Genomic DNA, 25895 nt, shown 5'->3' on the forward strand with positions numbered 1-25895 from the left:
GTGAAGTCAAAGTACACAGTGTTGAAAAATCTGTAAACTAATAACAACAGCTGCCTAATAAACGGCTTTTGTTGGGAGAGAGGAGGGAGAACCTGCCTGCCCAGGCTCAACACATTGGCAACTCAACCTCATGTGAAGTCAAAGGAAATCCAACAATGTTATCTAAAGCATACAAAGGGCATAAACTGATATAATGTTAAATCGACTGTGTAAATATTAAGAAGACATTATTTAAAAACCCAAATGTTTTCTTTTGTCTAAACTGTGAAATATGGAATTCCGTAGCTCTGCCATTTCCTTTCTGACTATTTAGGACTCAGACTATGTTTATTTCCTTTTTTTTCTTCTTCTAATATGAACTATAGAAATATAAGCATAAATCTGAAGAAAAAAATAGGCTCTGATCTTAGTCAATGTGTATTATGTTTAAGCTGAAATCAGGTATATGTGTTGAAACTAGCAGGCAGTTTCCATCTCAGGAGGAACAGAGTGTTTCTTTTGACTTTGAATTACATAACATGACAAAGGACTTCTTTTTCCTAGTAATTTCCTAACCGCATTCACTAGCAAATGTCAGCTACCATTTACGCCAATTTTTTTCTTATGTATGAAATTATGGAAGATATAAAAAATTTAATAAACTTAGATGCTCAAATATTCATTGTCAGAACAGAATTTTGTAAACAACCTGTTAAAAATTACAGTCCTAAACAGTGTTGAGCAAAAGTAGGTTTACAGTCATGAGTACACAAAACACAGTTTATTCTTGTATTATTTAATTATTATATTAATATCCATACAAACAACTGTACACCCACTTTTGCCCCACCTTGTATATTATTAAAACTCAATGGGAATTCAAACAGAAAATATATGAGCTATAAAAGCTATACTGGTAATGATTGTAACTATGGTATTAGACAGAAATTCCCTAGGGAATAAAAGCTTGCAGTTTTAAAAACCATCAAGTTATGGGAGGTAGGTATTGTCTCTCTCAGTAAATAAGCATAATTAAATTGTGTCTGTGGGCCCATGGCCAGCTCAATGATATTTACTTCCATCTCTACATCACTACAAGAGTTGACATGTGTATCAAGCAGCACAAACCTTGAAATGCTGGTCTTACCAACCATGGAGTGTTAATGTGGCAGCAAATCAAGCTGGCACAGCTCCAAGTTTTACTGCCTCACATACACAACACAATTGTTCATGAGTCTTGAAATTTTAAATAACAACACCTATGTTAAAAAAAAACTCCTAGAGTAGCATAGGGTAATACAAAGGATACGGCTAAAATTACAAATCTAGACACCAATTCTAGCCTCACTTCTGTATAAATCAAGGCAAAATAATTAGCCTACCATCCATGGTGTGTCTGCTAAAAGAAAAAATTAGATCAAATTATTTTAAAGTCCTCTTTCATTTAAATAGTCTACAAACTTCACAACAGGGCAGCGCTTCCAAAACTTTTCCTCAATCAAGGGCATCCCTCCCCCGACACACACACTTTTTTTTTAAACTACAGACTAGATGCTTTATGTAACCATTTACATACCTCAATGTTTGTTAATTATACATCTTGAGTATTTTTGTTTTCCTCTGAGAGCCTAAATTAGTGGATAACACAACGAGTAATGAGCAATCTTAAAATCAATCCCAATGGGCTGAGGGGGGTGGGTGGCTGGGGTGCCACAGTCACATGAGCCACTCGACTCACAAACATTTTTAGAGACTTTCAAGGTCACATACATTTTTCATCAGTATTTGTCTTGAAACTTCTAATGAACTAATCAACCAGTCAGAAAATACTGGCATTCATACTATATGACTGAAATAGGCATTTTGTGAGTAGGGCAAGATGTATAAGAAACCATGGAAGTAATCAAGGAATATAGTAGATTAGGAAAACAAGGCACAAGGCCAAAGCACAAAGAAGCAGTGTGGCATAGAACAAACAGAGTTAAGTCAACTGGAGACCTTATGCAAATAAATCATTTAGCCAATTTTAGTTTCAATTTCTTCAACTGATAAATGAAAGACAAGAATTCTGAATATTACTAGTTCCACAGGACCAATAAAGCTATCAAATATTAGGAGAGTTGAAGGCAGAAGGCAGAGTTCAGGGGTGGATTTACCCCTGAAGTTAAGTTGAGCTGAGCATAAAGGCATGTTTATGGTTTGGAAAGTTAGTGTGAAAACCAAATGGGCAAAGACAGAGAGATATCAAAGATTAAGGCATATTCAGGTTAAAAATAACTCAAGTACACAGAGTGGAATAAGATTATACCTGAAAAGGCAATTTGCAACAATATTATTAGGAGCATTGAAAGGCAGTCTCAGGAGGCCATGGAGGATTTCTGAGCTGGTGGAATTGCATTCATTTATTAATCCCTTCAGCATATAATTATGGAACGCCCACTATAAAAGCATTTTTAGGGGCTGTGGGATGAAACAAAGGTGGACAATTTGTGTTTCTTCTACTCAGGGAGATTCATAGTCAAGTAGAGAAGGCAAAGTATGTGTGCAAATAAGCATTTAACTCATATTTGAGTTGAGACACTCTGCCTTTCGAGAATCAAATGACATTGAATCGAACCCCGTCCAGACAGACTGAGTGAGAATTGGTAAGCTTCCCTGGGTACGTGATTTCCATTGTGCCTAGTTAATTAAAATGCCAGTTTTAGCCAGTTCTCAATATCTTATCTTGCCTCTTGATGCGGCTCCCTTCTTTCTACTGTGTATTGAGCCAAACGTGGAGCATGATTTTTTTTTCTTTGATCTCACACAATTTGTATGCCCTTGATATTTTCTGTTTGCAACTATGCAAATTACTCTACCTTATCGACTTTGCCCTTATACCTAGGAGGCTGAAATACATGCTTTGGTCAATGATGCCCACTGACTTCCAGCTGGGTTTAGCCAAAAGGAGATATTGGCGAGATCAGACCATGGGGGTAAAGAGATAAAACAGTTTATTTTTCATTTCCCTTTCTGATGGGTCACTGCATGTTGACTAGATTTCTCTACCACAGCTCTTACCAAATAACTAACCTTCTCATTCAACTAGAGCTACTTTGTTTTTTGGTTTGTTTGTTTGTTTTCTGACAATCGCTCCCTATACATGCTGCTTTAGGCCTAGGCAACGGCACTGTCACTTCTTGGTTTTCCTAAATCCTGTCCACACCTAATATAATCTCTTTTTGAAACTCTAGCTATTTTACAAAGTTGAGTGGCATCTCTTTCCTGCCAGGACCTTAGTTGTTCCAATGTGTAACAGATGTTTTCTGACTATTTAAGGTGTAATAGTGAGGATTATACTTGCAATGCACAATGTAACTTAATCAGATAGCCTTATTCTTAAAAGTCTTCTAATTGCTGCCTTCTCTCCTCATCAATCCCATCTACATCTCCTCTACTGGGGATCCAGACATTCATTATATTGCTAAGCCCTTTTCTAACCTCTAACTTCTCTTCCCACCCCACACCCCCAGCAACTCTGCTCCAAACTCCTGCAGTCCTACATAGACTTCTGAATTCTAATTTAGTTATCTCAGTGGTCAAAACTTGGACAACCCTGAGGTCTTTCCACAACCAAAACCACTTCCCAAGTTGTTTCGTTAAACGCATATTCCCTGCTATTACATAACAATAATATAAAGATGAGAGTTTTCTCTCTACCATGAAAGAGGTAGAGATGGAGTGATGTGAGACATGAGAGGAGAAAGAGCTGGCAATATCGATTGCTATTTCAAGAACGTGGCATTGGACAGATGTAAGCTTTGAAAGAGAAATGTGATATGGTCAAACAGAATTAGGGAGAAAGAAATTCAAAGCAGAGGTAGAAGAAACAGCAAGTGCATGATATGGAAAAGCAGGACTCGCTTGAGTAGTTCTGTTTAGTTTGTAAATGATGAAATGGTATTTGAGAAGATTAATTTGACAGTAGCATGTTGGAAGAATTCAAGGGGAGAAAAACTCGAGTCATGCAGATCAGGCTATTGCAACATTTACGCAAGAGCTGATTACAAATTAACCTGGAAGTGCAGTATGACAATAGAAATAAAAGGACAAATATAGGAAACTAGGAGACTATATGAAAAAGAAGTTAATCTCTATATCCTGAACTGAAAAATGGACATTATACAATAAGATTAAAAGAAAGTTAAAGAACAAAATTTTTTATATTTATGTATATATATTTTCATATAATTACACATATAATTATGCATTTATATATATATATGTTTGCCTAGCACAATATATCTAGCAATATATTGACATATTAACACTTGAAGATTAAAGTGCCTTGGTTACCCAGTTTATTGGTGACAGAGCTTGGAATCAAAACTCTAGCAGCCTAACTCTAAGGAAAGTTTTTTAACTATTATTATATTAACTTATTTACTCTTTGTTCAATTATTATTCCCATTTTACAGAAGTAAAAATTTTTTTCAATTACAGTTTACATTCAATATTATTCCTTATTTGTTTAGGTATACAGCACAGTGGTAGACAAACATGTACTTTACAGAGGGGTCCCCGCCAATATTTTAAGTACCCACCTGGCCCTATACATAGATATTACAATATTATTGACTACGTTCCTTATGCTAAAATTTACGCCTCTGTGACTAGTCTGTAACTACCAATTTGTACTTCTTAATTCCTCCACCTTTTTGACCCAGCCCCCTAACCCCCACCCCTCTGTCAACCGTCTGTTCTCTGTATCTATGAGTCTGTAGGAATTATTAATGCCCCCAATTTACAGAATAGGAAAGAGAAAAAGAAAGAGTTCAATAACTTGCCCAGCTCCTCACTAGAGGAGAAGCAATTTGACCCAACAGGGCCAGTTTAGAGCCTGCAGTGCTAATCTTCATACTATGCTACTTCTCTTGATATGCCTAACAATAGGGTTTAATACTTCAATTACTTAGAAAAAGAGACAAAGAAGATGTAAAAGAAAACTGAGTTTTGAAGTTCAGAAGATAATTTTCAAGGTCTTCTCTGGTTTAAAAATGTTAATATTGGTTTAGAGTCAGACAGATTATGGTATAACCATGGCTTAGCTGTTTATTAGCTGGCCTACCCGGAGCAGACCTCGGACTCCTCATTTGTGAAATGGTGCACAGCAGAGTTAAGAGGCTAGGCTTAGAGGAGAGAATGTTTGGCAAATAGTTTAGTGTTTAATAATTGTTCACAAACTTAAATGTTTCCTCAATGTTATATTAATCAATTAAATATTCATTTGATTGAGGGACTGGTTGATTAATGGAAATTAACTACCTAGTTACAATGATTCCCATGATCTATCTCTGTTTTCTCTGATTCATCTCTAGTCTGTGATTTCAAATTTGAATAAATTTTCTATCTAGCATGCATACATTAGTAGATTCAAAAGGAGGGGGTGGTAATTTAGAAAAAGTAAGATTAAGGCAACTCTAATACATATAGAATTGTATACTTCCAATCATATAATTATCTTTTAAAGACTTGCTTGTGTAGGAAAAGTAGTTTCAGAAATCTCATTCTTTTCTTCTGCCAAGTCAGAAGGAAATCTAAAATACTCTTGATTGTGCCACACCCTTCAGCTCTATACAGATTCATATTTTTTAATAAAGAAATGAAAATAAAAATAATAAAGTTCTGAATTACTGAACTCCCTAATTCCATTCATCTTGCTCACTGACATTTTTAAACTAGATTTTCAGTGACCAGGTATACTAAATATCAGCAAATAAATCTACAGTCTTTAGGTGGAATTCAGAAAAATTGACACAAATTGAATGAAAAAGTAGGAAACTTGCTTTCAATTGACTAAAAAGCAAGCGTAAATATAGGATTTTGATTACCAAGTGAAAAGGAAACTGCACAATAGCTCTTTACCACAACAATTATTAAAATTTTCTGATTTTTCAGACTGGAAAACATTTCCTAAAGAATATTTAAATGATGCTTTAAAAAAAAAAGTGATGTAGTCATGGTCATATTTTGGTAAATTATAAAATGCCTTCACATTTCCCACATTTCTCCCCGCATCCTCCCCCATTCACACTGGCTTATAAAGTTCTCATTCCAGTCAACTGAATAGAGACAGATAATCTTTGAGGCATATGAATGGCAAAATCACTCTGAGAGGATAAAACATGTGTCTCTAAACTGTCCTTGCACATGCCATAAAAATAATGCCCCCACCAACAGGAAGCCACATTTGTATAAGGTTATGACTTGTTTTCTACGTAAAAAAGGAATAGCCTAATCCTTCACAGAAAGCAAAACACCAAAAAAAGTGAGACTTTCTTGCCATTTCCATCTTTCAGTAAAGTTACAGGCCATTTTCTTCTATTTCAGAGAATAATACCCTTAATAAGGGCCTCTTTGCCATGAAAAGCCTTACTACGTTTTTAAGATAGACGGTATTACTCCTCTTATCTTGAGATTCGGAAATGTCTCTATTCCAGCACAATTTAGGAGGGAACCCTGTCCGAGTTCGCTTTGCTTTAAGTGGCAGTTTAAGGAGTCTCCTTGCCCTTATCTCAAACTCCATTGCAGCGAAACACATTAAATCAGCCAACCAAATAGTATTTCTAATAGTAAAAATAAAAATAGGCACCCTCAAGTGATCTCCGAAATAAAGTGCCAAAAAATAAATAAATAAATAAAACCAAGGGGACATTTCAGGAAGAAATTAAAAAATGTATCTCCACTTCTCCACATTCCCTCCCTACTTCTGTTGCTATACTTGAGCATGTTCTTGGATGTGCAGAAGAAGCTTTCTAGTTTATGGTCATGCTGATATTTCCCCTGGGGAAGGAAAAATGGTTCACGAGCAGTGCATTAACCTAAAAGGGAAACATCTGTTTGGAGCACGGAGCAATATTGCCTGAGTTCTGAATACAGTGATTGCAGCTGAGATGCTCTCTGTGATCGTGCCAGTCTCATCAGAGCACAAGGAAAGGAAAATTGGTCTTTATGCAAGCACTCGCCTGGGACTTAAGTGGATTAGAAAATAGATTATGTTTGTCACTTAGATAAAGGCGGTGTTCTTCACAGTACAGAAAATTTGAGAATAAAAAACAGCACTTAATGGTAAGAAGGATGTGGTTAAAATGTTAAATTTTATGGTAGGTATACTTATCACACCAAAAAAAATATTAAGATGATGAAAAAAAAAGATACCTGCTATTTTTTATATTTTGGGTTCTAAAACAGACATCAAAAACCTCAAATCTGAATATCACCTAAGTAAATCCAATCTGAGGATGTTTTTGCTGTGAAATTGCCCCCCTCCACTTTTACTAAGAAGCAAACAAGTCTTTTGTTTACAGTAATAACATTTTTACTGTTTGGAACTTTTAAAGGGCTAGCATCTCATCCTACTAAGTCTATGCTCATTGAGAGGGTTTTAAATGTGCACAAATATGTGAAGATCTAAAATTAGATGTGGCATTGAGAATGTAAAATACAGCACAGTAATATTATAATAATGACATATGTTGTCAGATGGGTACTAGATTTATCAGGCTGATCACTTCATAAGGTGATCTAATCAATACATTGTACACCTGAAACTAATGTAATATTGTACATCAACTGTAAATGAAAAAAAATTTTTTAAATTAGATATTGTATGTACATGAAACTAAAATGGAAAGAGATGGTAAATAGAAGAGTTATTAGAACAAAAAACTGATTTAAAAGTAAAAATTGTACCCATTTTCAAAGCACCAGATTTGATCTTACAAAGTGATAATTGATAACAAAGTCCCTGAGACAAATATAGCAGATAAATTAGGTGTACTAATGACCATCAAGTTGTTGCCACTGTGTAACTGACAACCATTAGGTGTCATACACATTATACATTTGAAAATAATTGTATTTAGAGCTGGATATGACTAGCCATATAATTGGGAAATAATTTCTCTAATTTTTAAAATTGTTCTATAAATTATAACTGATAAAAGGAAAAATAGATATGCTATGGACAGGGCTCACATTCAAGTCATATCTATTACTTGTATGCCAAGAAGATAAATAACATCTAACCTAACCACTGTTAATCACTTGAATTTAATGGATTTGTGATCATACCAATCTTTATAAAATAGAACTTGAAATTATTAAAGAAGGAAAGAAAAAAAATCTTATCTCTTTGGTCTTTAAAGTCTTTAAGAAACTGCAGGCCGTCCTTTTCATAACATGAATTTAGCCCACCCATTTGCCAATTGTGTCTTCAAAAAATGACTACAGACATAAAAGTCCTAACTTAACATGGCATTATCAGTGTTTTAAATAACTTATATTGACTAATGATAAATTATCTGGTACAACAAATCCCTACTTGTCAATAAATAAACTTGCCCAAAGGTCAGACCTCTGGTTATTATAACTACTCTGTACAGTGCTGCTCCAAGTACTTTTCATATACAGTATTTTATTTAAATCTCACAGCTACCTGATAAAGCATTATCACCACTCTCCTTTGACAGAGGGGGAAGTAATATTTGACAGTCATAAGGCTAGTACAGGAAAGAGCCTAAAATAGCAACCTCCAGTTACCGTGATCTTCCCAAGGGAGAAAGCTCAAAGGACAACTGAAATGCAGAAATTAAAACAGTCACAAAGGTTTGAAGAGTTTTAATTATATGCATCAACAGAATATTTTAATATTCAAGCACTTTTTAGTAGTAGGTCGCAGCTAATACTTTGAGACTTAATGAGATGGCCGAAGAGCACCAACAAATATAAGAATAATAAAAGCACAGTCTTCTATTGGCAAATCTTGTTCTCCCATAGGACACCATGGTATTATCATGCATTAGTTTGCTAGGGATGCCATAGAAAAAGACCACAGAATGGGTGGTTTAAATAACAGAAATTTATTTTTTTCATAGTTCTGGAGACTAGAAATCTGAGATCCATGTTAGACAGGGTTGGTTTCTTCTGAGCCCTCTCTCCTTGGCTTGTAGATGGCTGCCTACCCCCATCACATCATCCTTCTGCTGTACCTGGCTGTGTTCGAATTCCCTATTCTTATAAAGACAATTTCTCATATTGGACTGGGCCCACCCTAATGACCTGCTTTTAGCTTAGTTACCTCTTTAAAGACTCTATTTCCAAATAGTCACATTTTGAAGTACTGGTTAAGACTACAAAATTAAAAATTGGGGTGGGGGGAAGATTGAACTCATAGCATGTTATTCATAATTATTTACTGGCCACTTACTCTTACTGATCCCTACCCTCAATGGAATACCCACAAAATTATGTAGATATGACATGAAACTGAAAAGTTAAATGAAAATCCAGAAGTTAAATGACAACAGAACTATTTCATTGTGGGTTAATATTCATGTTGTTCACATGACAGAAGATAAATTTTCTCACTATATACTTTAAGCAGGAAACTCTGTAATGTGTTTTAGAAAGCATGACACCTTAAATGGTTAAAATATTTATAACTTGCTGCTTTTTAAACTACCTGGAAAATTAATGTATATGAACCATTGAACTAATTCAGCAATTTTCAATCTTTTTCATTTCACGGCACACATAAACTAATTACCAAAATTCCATGGCACACCAAAAAATATATTTTTTGCTGATTCTACAAATAGATATAATTTTGATTGATTTACAAAAAAATAAGAGTAATTACCTTTTTTTTTTACTCTAAAGTGACTTTTTAAAAAATCAGGTACCTATACTTGTATATAAGGATGACTGGTACCAAGAATTAACCAATTAGATGCAACCTTATTATGGGATATGATCAATAAGATGCAACTCTATGATACAACCTATATATTTATGGTTCAAGACGTGGAATTCAACCTGCCAGTTTTTGTTGTGTTGGCTGCTGTCATTTTTTAATTTGACAATCTAAGCGAAAAGAGGTCAGTGCCCCTCAGTTTATTGTAATACTCACTAAATTGTGATGGTCTAGAAGCAAACACACTATATCTCCAATATAGGCCTGAATATACTAAACAACAACAACAAAAAAACACGAATGTGTGAGTTTGTGATTGAATTAAAGAAAAATAATTTTTAAATGTCAGTCACCAATAAGTAGTTTTAAATATAGTGTCTAACTTCTGCTTGTTCTTTTAGTTTTTTAAAAAATTAGTTTCTAAAATATTCTCTTTACCCTAAACTTCAATTGCCTATTAGTCACTGTTTTACACGCCATACTGAAAATTTATATTCCTTTTTTAATAAAAGTTTCTGAATTTTTTTAGGTTTAGTGATATCTATTTAAACCACAAAATAAATATTATAGAGGTCAATCTGGCAAGACCAACAATTAAAAAATAAGCAAATATGTCATTAAAATTTTATCAATGTCATAGAATACTCAAGTTATAAGTGACCATAGAATTTTTGATATAGTCCTTTCATTACAAATATATATAACATACATATATTTTCAGTTTTGTTCTGATGTCAGGTTATGCTTGCCATTATGTTGGCTGTTTTGAACCACACCTACACATGGCTCAGTGTCTTCAGAAACAGGTTAACAATTGTTTTCCTCTTATTGAAAATCATAGCCCAGAGTGCATTATCCTCTAAGACCCAGTGTGACCTGTTTTTCTCCAAATATCTAACTTTATACTGCTCCCCTACATAATTCAGATAACATGGAATGGAATGATGGTAATTGAACCTTTTCTATTTGAAATGCATTGCATAATTTTTACCTCCTATTATAAACAAACAAACGTCATCTAAAGAACAATTGCCCCTTTTAATGTTTATTTACAGTCCTAAGGCTTCACAAGACAAATGGTTAACATTAATTAGTTTATTTAGCCATAAATTTTTTTCAGCTACAGGTAACACCATCATAATGAAAGAATGGCATTACATAAAAGAGTAAAAAGGGGAAAAAAACAGAAGCATGACATGGACAACTATTTTTATTGGCTTGAGTTGATACACTATCAAAGAAAATTGTCATTGGGTTTATGATACCTGTTAATTTTTAGCCAGCAAGATAAATTTGTTTTTACTCTTTGGCATGACTTTGTGCTTGCTTGCTTTCTCACTTTTTTCTTTCTTTATTTCTTTATTATTTAAAAAAAAATCAGAGTATATTCTCTTCCCCTTATTCCCATCTCAAATTCTGATAAGCCTAAATCTTTTATTAATGTAATTCAATATATTTTCCATTCCAGTGATTATCAAGAGAAAAGCACATCTATTGTAATAAGTACACTTGTGGATCAAAAAAAAAAAAAAAAGAAACTTAAGTAAAATTGATCTCTTAATATACCTAGTAGCAAATTATAATCAATGTTTTTATAATTATAAAGAGCAAAAGCATTGCTCAACTTTAGGGTGAGGTTCACGATAGGTTGCTTTATGGTGTTGACTGGTCAGAATAGAACTCTTGGAGAAGAAAGGGCAGAGATCAAGGAATAACTTTACCAGCCTTTTTGATGACCTTGCATAAATCAACAAATTACCTTTTTTCTTTCTCTTTGACAATTCTTTCTGCCTGTTGGCTTGGACTAATGAACTGGAGTAATACATGGATAATTTTCCTCCACTTATTGAAACTTTACACAGTATAAACTTATGCTTCTCTTTATACTCTACACAATGTTTAACTACACAAATCAGTTTTGAACAAGACTGAAAAAGTTTAGGGTGTATATTAAATTACTTAAATAGACAAACTGAGATCAAGCATATTAAGAAGTACCTTTTGCATATTACAGTTAAATACTATGTTCCCTATAGGTGATCTTTTCTTGGTACTTACTAAAGTTCTGCTAGAACTCTCAGTTGTCATGGGCCCCTGTTACAGAAGTGTGAATTATTAAGTATTCAGAAAGCATAACATTGCTTTTCTTTAAAGTTCCTCTATAAATAATACTGCAGTGAACTTATACATGGAATTTAAAGAAGAATATAAACAAACAAAACAGAAACAGACTCAGATACAGAGAACAGGCTGATGGTTGCCAGAGGGGAGAGGATTGGATAAGGTGAAAAAGGTGAAGGGCTTGAGAAGTACAGACTGCTATTTAAAAAATAGTAAAAAAAGGTGAAAATTCTAGAGGCACAACATCTCATTCCAACACAGAAAGCCACGATCCACAGTACTAACTCAACACGAGGTGCCAGGAAAGACAAAGAAAAGGGACGTTGAAAGCAGCCTCCATGAACCTCTAGGAAGAAGACCTGCATAGAAGGGGACTATAGCAGTAGCTGGTTTAGGCCAAAGCACTTTCATTTTCCTGCTGGCAATTGCTACCTGACAGTTTCCATCCTATTCATGAAGCATAAAATAAAGATACTTGGAGTTCTAAAAAATAAAATAAATTTAGGGGAAAATCCACCAGGGGAAAACGCCATGAATGTACCTGACTGTAGACCATAAGCACTTTTTTCTACAGCCTGCTATCGTCTCATTCACACCACTTGGTGGTAAAGATAATTCAGGGAATAAAGTAGAAGAGTCACCAAGCAGAAATATGGATAGTTTTATGGATTAAAGTGTTCCACTGCTCTTTACTATTTCAAGGATCCTAAAGAAAATCCCATTATATATGGTTCTTTCTTAATCACTTTTTAAAATGCTAAACAAGGTAATTGAAGATGATTTATGGTAAGGAAGCAGTAAGAATTATACCAATAGCCTGGCCAGACTACAGCGAGCAGGCCAGCAGGCCGGGAACAGCAAGGGGCACTGGGTGCAGAGCATGCTGCCCCTGGCAGCAGATCCCCAGCCCCTGGGCAAGATGGCAGCAGGAGGAAGTATTGCAGTAAACATGTGCAAAGCTAAAAAGATCATTGGATAAAGGGAAAAGCCTTCCTACACCCTTGCCGTGTCTGATTGGCAGTGGGGTCAGGGGAAGGCAGGCACAAGCCATAGAGGTCAGAACGGTGGTGGGAGAGGGGCAGGACTGGAGAAACCTGTCAGTCTAGCCTAGGAAAAACAAGGGATTGGTCGCTGGGGAGGGTAGATCCTCCAGAAATGTGCAGAAGATTGCGAAGTTAATTGGGAATTTTTGAGAGAACACCTCTCCTCCCGTACCCTGAACTAATATAATCTCAAGAGAAGGAAGGGACACTTTTCTTTACCCACCTCGTGAAGATACTGGCTGGTGCGTTCACGGGACCTTCTGACCCTAGAAGCAACATGGCCAATGGCAATGCCAGCCCTACATGCTGGTTCCAGGAGGGAGCGTAAGGCCTCACAGTGGCCAGAATACCTGAGCTGAATGGATAACCACTTAGCAGTCACCTGCAGTTTCCAAAGGACAGTACTTTAAATGGGAGAAGGAACTCTGGTCGCTACCTTTGGTTTTGGTCTTGCTGAGGATGACTAGGTTTTCCTGTGGGTTTCCCCAGGAAGATGGACTTGGAGACAAGAGTCTGCCATTCTTCTAAATTGCTGAGCATTTGAAAAAACCTCTAACCTTTCTTACCATCCTTTGCCTCTAGAATTTGTCTATCAGTGGCAGCGGCAGTGAATCTTCTTGCTACTGAACCCCTACTTTGGTTCAGTAGCAAGAAGACTCACTTCTAATGCACATTAAAATAAAAAGAGCAGTTCCTCAGAGGACAAATTTATGTAAAAGTCTCCTTCAATATCTACTAGGCACTAGAAATATTTAAGAAACCAACAAAGTATATCATTATTTTATTACAAATATCTTATATGCAATGGGTGAATTATTTGTTAAAAATTTCTTGTGCTGTTTCTTCAGTTCTTTTTGCAAAAATTTTAATTAAGACAGGAATATTTCAATTTGGTGATAAAAACTAAGATTAGATTTTATAATAAAACTGCATTTCCTTGAATAATATAATTCACATTTCTTCCCAATGTTCTAGTATTTCTAACCAAATCTTATATAATTATTTCCCTTATATTGCTTTCTGGCTAGTCTTAAAATGGCTATTTTGCATACATGGAATTTCGCTAATTTTATCTCCATAGAGGCCTACTGGAAATTCTTCGAAATTGTATTGGCAGGCTATTTTGGTAGGCACCAGTTTCTTTCCCTGTTGGCCACATTCATATGTTTGTTTAGACCTTGACCTTGTAGAGCAGTGGTCCTCAACCGTTTTGGCACCAGGAACTGGTTTTGGCAGAGGGATATGGAGACAGGAGACAGAGCTCAGGCAGCAATGCAAGAAAAACTTCACCTCCTGCTGTGCGTCCCGATTCCTAACAGGCCAAAGACCCACCCCGTCTGCAGCCCAGGCACTGGGGACCCCTGTCGTAGAGTAAGTTTGCTTACTGGAAATGAGGCAAAGATCCTTTCTTCAAAAATTTCTCTATCACATATTTTCTTTTCTTTTTTAAAAAAGATTTTATTAATTTATTTCTAGAGAGATGGGAAGGGTGGGAGAAAGAGAGGGAGGGAAACATGGATGTGTGAGACATGCATCAATTGTTTACTTCTTACACTCCCCCAACTAAGGGTGTGGCCCACAACACAGGCATGTGCCCCAATGAGGAATCAAATTGGTGACTTTTTGGTTCTCAGTCTGGTGCTCAATCCACTGAGCCACACCAGCCAGGGCTCACATATTTTCTTTTAAAAAAGACTCTCTTAATTTAAGAAACTACTTATTTTTTAAAATGCACAGTAAAGCTATTTGAAAATCTCCTATAAAATTAAGCACATACTTAATGTGCAATCTAGCAATTTTATTTAGAAAAATGGAGATGTGTCCCTGAAAAAAACTTATATACAAATATTCACAACAGCTTTATTTATAATAGCTGCAAACTAGAAACAACCCAAAATCCATCAACATGTAAATATCCATACAATAGAATACTACTCAACAATATAAAAGAAACAAACTATTGATAACATTCAACAAAACATAGATAAATCTCCAAAGCATTATGTTGAGTGAAAGAAACCAGATACAAAAGACTACAGTCAACATGATTTCATTTATATAACAATCTATAAAAGGCAAAACCATATTGCCAAAAGGCAGATCATTATTTGCAGTGGACTGGAATTGGACTGCCAAGGGGAATGAAGAAACTTTTGGGGGTGATATAAATGTTCTATATTTTATCTTGGTGGTAGTTACATGACTGTATACCTTTGTCAAAATTCACTGAACTGTATGCTTAAAATGGGTGATTTTTTTACATGTAAATTAAATTGCTTAAAAAGAAGAAAATACAACTTAGATCAGTGAGCCTTAAAATATTTTGATTCCTGGTATTTAAGGAAAGCTATTGACCTTGTTTCACAAAGTAGGGAAAAACCACAAAGAAATTTTATAGACTCTGTAGAGGCATCCAGTCTCTGCTTACTCCCTGGGTTAAAACACCTTTCTTTGGAGGATTAAGATTGTTGAGCTTGAAATACTCAGATTGCTCACCTCAACACTTAAATCTAAAATCAATTGAATAGAAGAAGGGGAGTTTGAGGGATGAGAGGAAATTGTTCAGTTTAGCCTGAAGAGAGGCATTGCAGAAAGGAATTTTAAGAATGGTAAAGACAAATATCACCCACTTACAATTTTTACAAGACCTCCAAGTTTGGCAACTATCACCATTCCACTAAAAATCATTTCATGTACCATCTTTGACACAAATAACCATGGGTTGTGCAAATGCCTTTGATCTCAAAGAGATACAGTGAAATGGAGTCTCCACTAATTAAAATTAATAGTTTTAAATTCAATTAATGATATGAAGTACATAGGGTCAACATGTCCTTTTCTCTTGAACAAAAAATAATTGATCGAAGCCCTGCCCTTAATATTTCCAAAAGATCACATATTTTATTATACTCATCTTTAAAAATTAGTTTCTTCATTAAAAAGATTTTTAAATTCTTATTTCAATAATTATTTTAATTAGCAATCAAACAATTTCCATGTATGATTCTCCATACAATTGTTTTAGAAAGAAAATAGGCTGTTTGACTGTCCTATCATTGTCCTTCTTTCTTTGCCACTAATTTTCTAAAATAAAAGAGTTCCACATGATTAAGTTAGTCTGGATTTCCCTGACTGTTACAGTGCAGAATGATTTGTCAGTCTCATTTCTATAAATATTGCTTATACTATAGTTTTAAAAATGGTAAGATCCCTTCTGTCACATTCTATTGTTTAGAACAAGTGACAAGAACAGGCCAGATTCAAGAATTGGGGAAACAGACTCCATCTCTTGATGGAAGGAACTGAAAATAGTTTGTGGACATGGATAGTCTACCATAAATAAGAGAGACAAGACAAGTGTAGTGTAGAGTTCATCTAGTAGAAAAAAAACTATACTCCAGTGGAAAACTGTGCATTGTTTAGAGCACACTCTTCCAAGTTATCTGATTCTATGGGGACTATTTTATAACTCTGTAAATTGTAGATAATTGATGGCAATGTAAAATGATTCCTGTGTATGGACATGTAAATGAGTTCTGTCCCCTACAGTCCCTATTGACCTGCCTCCCTCACTGTGGATCAAGTCAGTTTTGCTTCTATTTACACACTTGTGAAGATATTCCTAATCTAAATGAATGTCTGTTCTTTGAATTCTTTTTTAACATTTTAAAATTTGTTTTTAATTGTGGTAAAATGTACATAACATAAAAATCTGCCATCTTAACCATTTTTAAACTACAGTATATCAGTTAAGTACATTCACACTGTTGTGAATCATCACAGTCAGTCTCCAAAACTCTTTTTATTTTGCAAAACTGAAATCCTGTTCCCATTAAACAACTTCTTATTCCTCCCTCTCCCTGACCCAAGCTCCTGGCAAACTGCCATTCTACTGTGTCTCTCTATGAATTTTACTACTTTAGATATCTCATAGAATGCAACCCCACAGTTATTGCCTTTTTGTGACTGTCTTATCTCACTTAGCATAATGTACTCTAGGTTCATCCACATTGTAGCATGTGTTAGAATTTCCTTCCTTTGTAAAGTTGAATTAATATTTTATTGTATGTATATACCACATTTTGCTTATCCATTCATCCATTGAGGGATATCTGAGTTGCTTCTACCTATAGAATAAAACTGGTTTTTAAATTCTTCTGGATATAGATCCAGAAGTGAAATTACTGGATATGGTAGTTCTATTTTTAATTTTTTGAGGAATTTCCATATGGTTTTCCATAGTAGCTGCACCCTTTTGTGGGACATCAGTGCACAATGATCCCAATTCCTCCACATCCTCACCAACACTACTTACCTGTTTTCTGTATAGTAACCATTCTAATGTGTGGTGAAGTGGTTGGATTCTTCTTTACTTGTAGTATCTTACTGAGTCTCTCTTTAATAATAAGTTAAATTAAAATTTTAATGTTTATTCACTTTGTATGTTTATAAGAACCATGTTTTTACTTTTCTGTTTTGAAAATTATCTTTTAACAAGCAGAACAAGACTAACAGTCTAGAATAGGTTTTCTAGAAGTAAGAGATATTGCGGCCTGTTTGATTGCTAATACATACGTTGCAATAAAGAGGGAAATTTATGATGGAAGAAGGGGATCCAATAGCAGAAGCAAAGTTCCTGAGTACAGAAAGGGAACTCTATCTAGATAGCCTTAGATAGAATCCCATATAATTTGATTATTGCAATTGGAAGAAAGGCAAAATATTCATATAAAATGCAGATAGATTCATTTATTTGGTTATGAAAACATGTAGAAGATATACATTTCTCTTTTCATTTTTTAATCTCTATTACTTACATCAAAACATAGTGCATAGTAGCTACTTAATAAATATTTCTTGAGTGACTGTAACAAAAATAACCCTCCTCTACAAGAAAGAGCAAAATAGTGAAGACCCACCACGTCTAATACAGAAATAGTTTTAATATTCAACTAGTTCAATTCATAGCTTTTATTACAGATTCTTAAAATGTTTTTAAATTACCTATGTGAATAATCTTGAACCAATGCTCTCCTGAATTTCCCTACACCACCACCATCCCCTCCTTAGCAATCAAGGGTAAAAGAGCCATGTAGCTAAGTTGATCTGTCTGCAACATGACACCTCTTTGACAGAAAACAGACAAACAAATGAGAGGAAGCTAAATAGGGATATTGTTTACAGGGCTCTGATGACTTATTGTTGGCAAGCAGGTGAATCCTATCTAAGAGATAGGGAATAAAAAAATATCATGCTTGGTCTTTGATAAGTAGACTATGGAAAATATGGAGAACAAAACAAACAAACCAAAAAAAAAAAACCTAAGTGACATATTTAGAGCTCACTAGACCTTAGAAGTAGAGCTCAGGATATACCCTGAGACTTTAAGTACATAAAGAGCGGCCCTAGCACAAGCACTAATTGATGGTTGAATGGCAATCTCATTGTGTGGGAGAAGATTGCCGTGTGTTCAAAAGCATAAACAACACATTCCAGGGTCCAAACTATGTAACTTCCCACACTGAGCATCTGACCCAGCTGACCCTAATGTTGAGTGAGCTAGTCAGCATCTGAGAATAAAGTAAAAGTTACACAGATGCCAAAGGTAGAACGACAAAGCTCAGAAATGTCTTTCAATTTAGTTGAATTCAACGAGTATCAATGGAACATGTTATATTCAGAAACTTACTGTTAACAGAATGTAGGTACAAAGAACAATAAAATAGATATTCCTTTGCCTCCTTACTTTTGATATAATTATTAACTTTCTCTTAGATTATAATTTTAACTAAGAAAAAGAACTTGCTTATTACTTAATTCAACAATATGGAAAAATGCAATATGCAAATTTACTAAACATTTATATTAAGTGTTATAAGTAATTCCAAATGCCTTCTACCAATGTGACCTCAACTATGACCCCTGACACCTCCTCCCACAGTATGATCAGCATCAGTTTTTGATCCTGGATGGCTAAATCTGAAACTCAGTCTGTTCCTCATCCTCTCCATTTCAATCAGTTTGCCTTCTTTTTCTTCTTGCTAGAGAGTTATGGGTTCCCTCCACTTTCTTACAATGCTGCATTATTATACTTTTAAGGATACACTGCCAATTTGTATGTCTCCCATCCCATGTGTCCCCTTTCTCTTAAACATGTTAGTTCTGCTTCTGTGGTCTCCTCTCTATGCTCCATGAACTCCTTGAAGCTGCAAAATTATTTGTTTCACACTTTCAGCACATATGTACAGAGCATACTTCGCTGGTTCTGTGATTTGTGCTACACTGTAGATTTTCTCCTGCTTTTCCCTATTTACTTCCCCAGAGTGTTTCTTTACCACCCATCTTACTCAGTTCTTCTTGGTTCTCTGCTCCTCTACTTCAGGAAATCCTGTGGTTTAGTCTGGAAAAGACTGAGTTCACAAGAGGGTGCCTGCAGAAAGATCATGTCCCCAGAATACCCAACAAGTCTCAAGTGTGTCTCTATCTCTCTCTCCCCTTTGTTTTTAGTTATGGCCCCAAGATTCTCAGTATTACAGAGAATGACAATGTAACTTGAAGAATCATCCCCACAATTTCAAAAATCATGCTCTTATCCATTTTTTCTCCCAACACACACCCTGTGAACTACATAGTTTTCCCCAGTTGTCCAAATGTAGATCATTCCTATGAAACCTTTGTTAAGTTGAAATGGTGTTAAGTGAAGAAGCAATTGCCTTCAGACACATCTTACTAATGATACTGAAAACAAATTGCAGGTGCTCAGAGACAGTTTAAAGCTATGGCAGTTTAACGCTGAGATGCTGAGTGTAGTCCCTGGGGAAGTGATAACATAGCCTGGCCAATGCTCCCAGTGTGAGCAGGAGCAGAGGGGAGGGACTACAGGAGGATAGCATGGCCTGTGATGACAAAATTCCGCACCCCTGGGGCAAAGATGCAACAGGATGAAGTCATTGTGCAGAGCATGAGTAGGGTCAACAAAATGTTTAGCTAAAAGAAAAGCTCTCCCACTCCTTTACAGCTCCTGGGTAGGGGTGGGACCATAGTATGCAGCCACATGTACCTTAGAGGTCAACATGGACACAGAGGGAAGTGCTGTGCCAAGAGAAAACGTGTCAGTCTAACCTGAGAAAAAGACTGGATTGGTGCGGGACACTCAGACCTTTCCAGACCTCACAGAAGTTTGAGCATCTGGCATGGCCCACAAAGATAGCACATTTAAACAGAGGGAAGGGAGAAATGTGTTCTTGGATCCACCTGGCAGACATGCAAGCTAGTGTTTGGTGGACCAGGCTGGCCCTGGAAGCTATGTAGTTAATGGCAACTATGATAATACCTGCAGATTCCAGGAGGGAGCCTGAAGCTGGAGAACTCCCCCCACCCCCGACTCAGCTACCTCAGGCTCCAAAGGCTAGATAAGTATGGAGAAGGAATTCTGCTCATTGTTTTGGGCTTTGTCCTTTTGGGAACTGCTGGATTTTGCGTTTTGTGGAAGAGATTAGCCTGGAAACGGGAAGTACCTGTCCTCCCAAATTGTGCAACATTTTAATGAAGACTCCTTTCCTTTCCCACCAATTTCTGCCTCTAGAATTTGCCTATGGGTGGTGGGGGGCAGCTGAACCCCACTTTTGTTCAGTAACAGAAAGAACTTAGTGGACACTCTCATTGCTTGGGATGCATTCTACCTCTATGATAGCTCCCTGCAAAACAAATGATGAACACCATTCCCACTTTTCAGTAAAAGCAAAAATCCTCTTCAGATATCTTTCAGTTAGCACTAAAACAAGTACTCATGCGGGTCTTTTGTAAATGTGAAATGGCATAAAGTGAACTTTAGAAAAGTGGAGGACCTCTTACATAGCTAGAGCAAGTTGAAGAATTTGTCAGAAAAGTTTTGAGAGTTTTCCATTTTCTAATAAAAATGTTATCATGACTCACATCATAAAATTGATATATGAGACTGTCAGACTGATTTTAATTCTGATTTCTCATGTTCCCTTCCCACCCTGTCACTGCCACACTAAGGACTTAAAATGCCCCAAAAGAATAGCAAATAAGAAAACAAGGGCAAAAGCCAGAGGACTAAAAGTTCCCAAATGAGCAAATATTACCCATACTTGAGAAAAATTATATTGAGTTGCTTTATAAATATTTGAGCATTATAAAAATCTCCAGAGGGAAAAAAGATAACCTTTGACCACAAGAATGAGATACTCTGTCCATGATGTCACTCACCAGTAATTACCATTTTTAAAGATTAACACTTTCCTCCCCAGGATAATTCTATTCAGGAATAGATGTATTGACCTGTGAATGAAATGCATCTTAAGCATTATATATTATAATATCAAGTATAAAATCTAACTAAGTAAAACATTTTCAAAGTCATTTTTAAAGTCAGAAAAATATTTATGTTTTGGTTATGCTGAAAGTTGTCCTTGCTAACAAAGAAAAACATCTCTTATGTTTATTCAGAATGAAAACTATAACTAATATAGAAAATTTGTAATAACTTATAATGTAGTTAGCCTGTTACTAAGAACCCACCTGTCTCCACTCTATCCCACTGCATTGTCCAAACCAGCTTAACAGCTAGATGGCCTGGGTCAGGTGTCCACAAGTAGTGACTCTCCTCTAATTTTTTCCTAATTTTTAAAGTTTTATTTCTCAGTTGCAGTTTACATTCAATATTATTTCATATCAGTTTCCGATGTACACCATAGTAGTCAGGCAATCACATGCTTTACAAGGTGACCCCCCAATCATTTCAAGTACTCATCTGACACCATACATAGTTATTACAATGTTGTTGGCCATATTCCCTATGCTGCACTTTATATCCCCCAAGACTATTTTGTAAATACAAATTTGTACTTCTTAATCTCTTTACCTTTTTCACACAGTCTTCCAACCCCTCTCCACTCTGGCAAATATCAGTCTGTTCTCTGTATTTATGAGTCTGTTTCTGTTTTGTTTGTTCATTTACTGTGTTCTTTAGATTCTACATGTAAGTGAAATCATATAATATTTTTCTTTCTTTCTCTAACTTATTCCACTTAGCAAAACGTCCTTTATGTCCATCCATGCTGTCACAAATGGTAAGATTTTTTTCTTTTTTGGCTGAGTAATATTCCATTGTATATATGTACCACTGTTTTTTATTTACTAGTCTTTCGATGGGCACTTGTGTGCTCCATTATCTTGGCTATTATAAATAATGCTGCAATGAACGTAAGGATGTATATTTCCTTTCAAATTAGTGTTTAGATTTCTTCAGATAAAACTTTACATATTGAATTGCTGGGTCATAAGGCAGTTCCATTTTTTATTTTGTGAGGTAGCTCCATACTGTTGTACATAAGGGCTGCACCAATCTGCATTTCTGCCAACAATGCACAAAGCGTTCCCTTTTTCCACATTCTCTCCAACATTTGTTGTTTGCTAGTTTATTGATGAGAGCCATTATGAAAAGTGAGAGGTGATATCTGATTTTGGTTTTATTTTTTATTTCTCTGATGATTAATAACATCGAAAACATCTTTTTATTTGTCTATTGGAAATCTGTATGTCCTCTTTGGAGAAGTGTCTAATCAGGTCTTTTGCCCATTTTTTAATTGGGTTTTTTATTTTATTGGCATTGAGTTACATGAGTTCTTTACAAATTTTTGGTATTAACCTCTTATCAGATATACCATTGGAGAATATCTTTTGTTATTCAGTAGGTTGTCTTTTTGTTTTATTAATGGTCTCCTTTGCAGTGCAAAACTTTTAGTTTGATGTAGCTCCATTTGTTTATTTTGTCTTTTGTTTCCTTTGCCCCAGGAGATTTATCAGAAAAAAATATATATTGCTAAGAAGAATGTCAGAGATTTTACTGATTATGTTTTCTTCTAAGATTTTTATGGTTTCAAGTCTTACATTTCAGTCTTTCATCTATTTTGAGTTTATTCTAATATATGATATAAGAAAGTGGTCTAGTTTCATTTTGTTGCATGTACTTGTCCAATTTTCCCAACACAGTTTACCATATAGACTTTTTACCCCTGGTATGTTTTTGCTTCCTTTTTCAAATACTAATTGATCATATATGCACGGTTTCATTTCCAGGCTCTCTAATCTGTTCCATTGATCTGTGTCTGTTTATATGCCAGTATCATGCTGTTTTGATTTTGATAGAGTTGCAATATAGTTTGATATCAGGTAACATGATAGCTCCAACTTTGCTCTTCTTTCTCAAAATTCCTGGGGCTGTGTGGGTCTTCTGTAGTTTCATATAAATTTTTGGATTATTTTTTCTAATTCTGTGAAATATGTCATTGTCCTTTTGATAAGAATTGTATTAAATCTATAGATTGCTTTGGGTAGTATGGATCTTTTAATGATGTTAATTCTTCCTACTCATGAGCACATTGTATGCTTCCATTTATTTGCATCACCTTTAATTTCTTTCTTCAGTGTCTCATAATTTTCCAAGTACAAGTCTTTTACCTCCTTGGTTAAATTTATTTCTGAGTATTTTTTGACACAATTGTAAATGGGATTGTTTCTTAGTTTCTCTTCCTGAAAGTTTATTATTGGTGTAAATAGTGGATCATTTTCTCAATATTTATTTTGTTTTTTACCACTTTACTGAATTCATTTTCAGTTCTGTATTTTTTGGTGGAATCTTTAGGGTTCTCTGTACATAGTATCATGTTATCTGCAAATAATGATAGCTTTATTTCTTCCTTTCCAATTTGGATGACTTTTATTTCTTCTTTTTGTCTGATTACTGTGGCTAGGACTTCCACTACTATGTTGAATAAGAGTGGTAAAAGCAGACATTCTTATCTTGTTCCCAATCTTAAGAAAAACACTTTTAGATTTATCCATTGAGTATGATGTTATACTTTGTCATACAGGGCCTTTATTATGTTGATGTATGTTCCATATAGTCCCACTTTGCAGTTTTTATCATAAATGGGTACTGGATTTTTCAAATGCTTTTCTGCATCTATTGATATAATCATATGATTTTTGTCCTTTATGTTGTTTATGTGGTGTATCATATTAATTGATTTGTGGACATTATACCAACCTTGCATGCCAGGAATATATCTGACTTGATAATGGTGTATGATCCTTTTAACTTATTGCTAATAACAGTTTGTTAATATTTGTTGAGGATTTTTTGCATCTATGGTCATCAAGGATATTGACCTATAATTTTCTTCCTTTGTAGTGCCTCTGATTTTTAAATGAGGGTAATGCTGTCCTTGTAAAATGAGCTTAGGAGTTTTCCTCTCTCTTGAATTTTTTGGAATTGTTTGAAAAGGATATGTTAGTTTTTCTTTTAAGGTTTGCTAAAATTCACCTGTGAAGCCATCTGATCAAGGATTTTTGTTTGTTGGGAGTCTTTTGACTACTGGTTTGATTTTGTTAGTTGTAATTAAACTGTTCAGATTTTTTATTTCATCTCAATTCAATTTTGGAAAATTGTATGTTTCTAGGAATTAATCTATTTCATGCAGATTGTCTAATTTTTTTGCACATAGTTATTAACAATTATTTTCTTATAATTTTTTATATTTCTGTGGTATCAGCTGTTACTTCTTGTTTTTATTTATGATCTTATTTATTTAGGCCCTCTCTTTTTTCGTGATGAGTCTAGTTATCAATCTTGTTTATCTTTTAATAGGTTTTTTAAAAAAACCTCACGGTTTCATTGATCTTTTTTTATTTTCACATTTCATATATTTCAGCTCTATCTTTATTATTTCTTCCCTTCTACTCACTTTTGAGTTTGTTTGTTTTCTAGTTCCTTTAGGTGTAAAGTTAGATTGTATATTTAAGATTTTTCTTGTACTTTGAGATAGGCCTGTATGGCTCTGTATTTTCCTCTTAGAACTGCTTTTGCTATATCCATAGATTTGGGGTTGTTGTATTTTCACTTTTATTAGTCTCAAGGTATACTTTTATTTCTTCCTTGATCCAACTTTTAATCAATTCATTGCTTGGTAAAATATTTTTCAGCCTCAATGTTTTTCAGTTTCTCTTGTAATTGATTTCTAGTTTCATACCTTCATGGTTGGAGAAGGCGGTTGATATGATTTCAATCTTCTTAAATTTATTGAGACTTGTTTTGTGGCCTAAAATGTGGTCTTCTCTGGAAAACATTCCAGGTGCACTTGAAAATAATGTATATTCTGCTTCTTTGGTGTAAAATGTTCTAAAAATATTAAATTTCTCTGGAAAATGTGTCATTTAAGGCAACTTTTTCCTTACTGAGTTTTTGTTTGAAAGCTCTACCCACTGATGTCAATGGAATTAAAATCCCTGGCTATGACTGTATGACTGTCAATCTATCCCTTTATGTCCATCAATATTTGCTTAATATACTTAGCTGTTCTTATGTTGGGTGCATAAATATTACTAGGGTCATATCCTCTTGTTGGATTGACCCTTTTATCATTACATAACATCTTTTTTTGTCTCTTATTATAGCTTTTGTTTTAAAGTATATTTTGTCTGGTGTTAAGTATTGACAGTTCAGCTTTTTTCTCCTCTCTACACACATGAAATAAAGTATCTTCTTCCATCCTGTTACTTTCAGTCCCTCTGTGTCTTTTGATCTGAAATGAGTCTCCTTTAGACAGCCTATGTATGGGTCTTTTTTTCTTATCCATTGAGCTACCTTATGTCTTTTTATTGGAGCATTTAATGCATTTATATTTAAAGTAATTACTGATAGTTATATATTTATTAACCGTTTATTCATATTTATGGTCCCCTCTTTTTTTCCTTCTTCTTTTTAAAGAACTCCCTTTACCATTTCCTATAATACCAGTTTTGTGGTGATAAAATCCTTTAGCTTTTCCTTATCTGAAAAGCTCTTTATTTCTCCTTCAATTTTAAATGATAGCTTTCTTGGGTAGAATAGTCTTGGTTGTAGGTCCTTGCTTTTCATCACTTTTAATACTTTGCTTCCTATCCCTTCTGGTCTGAAATGTTTCTCTTGAGGAATCAGCTAATAGTTTTATAGA

This window comes from Pteronotus mesoamericanus, unplaced genomic scaffold (genome assembly GCF_021234165.1).
Source record: "Pteronotus mesoamericanus isolate MK-2021 breed Mesoamerican mustached bat unplaced genomic scaffold, CSHL_Meso_final scaffold_21, whole genome shotgun sequence".
Classification (NCBI taxonomy): domain Eukaryota; kingdom Metazoa; phylum Chordata; class Mammalia; order Chiroptera; family Mormoopidae; genus Pteronotus; species Pteronotus mesoamericanus.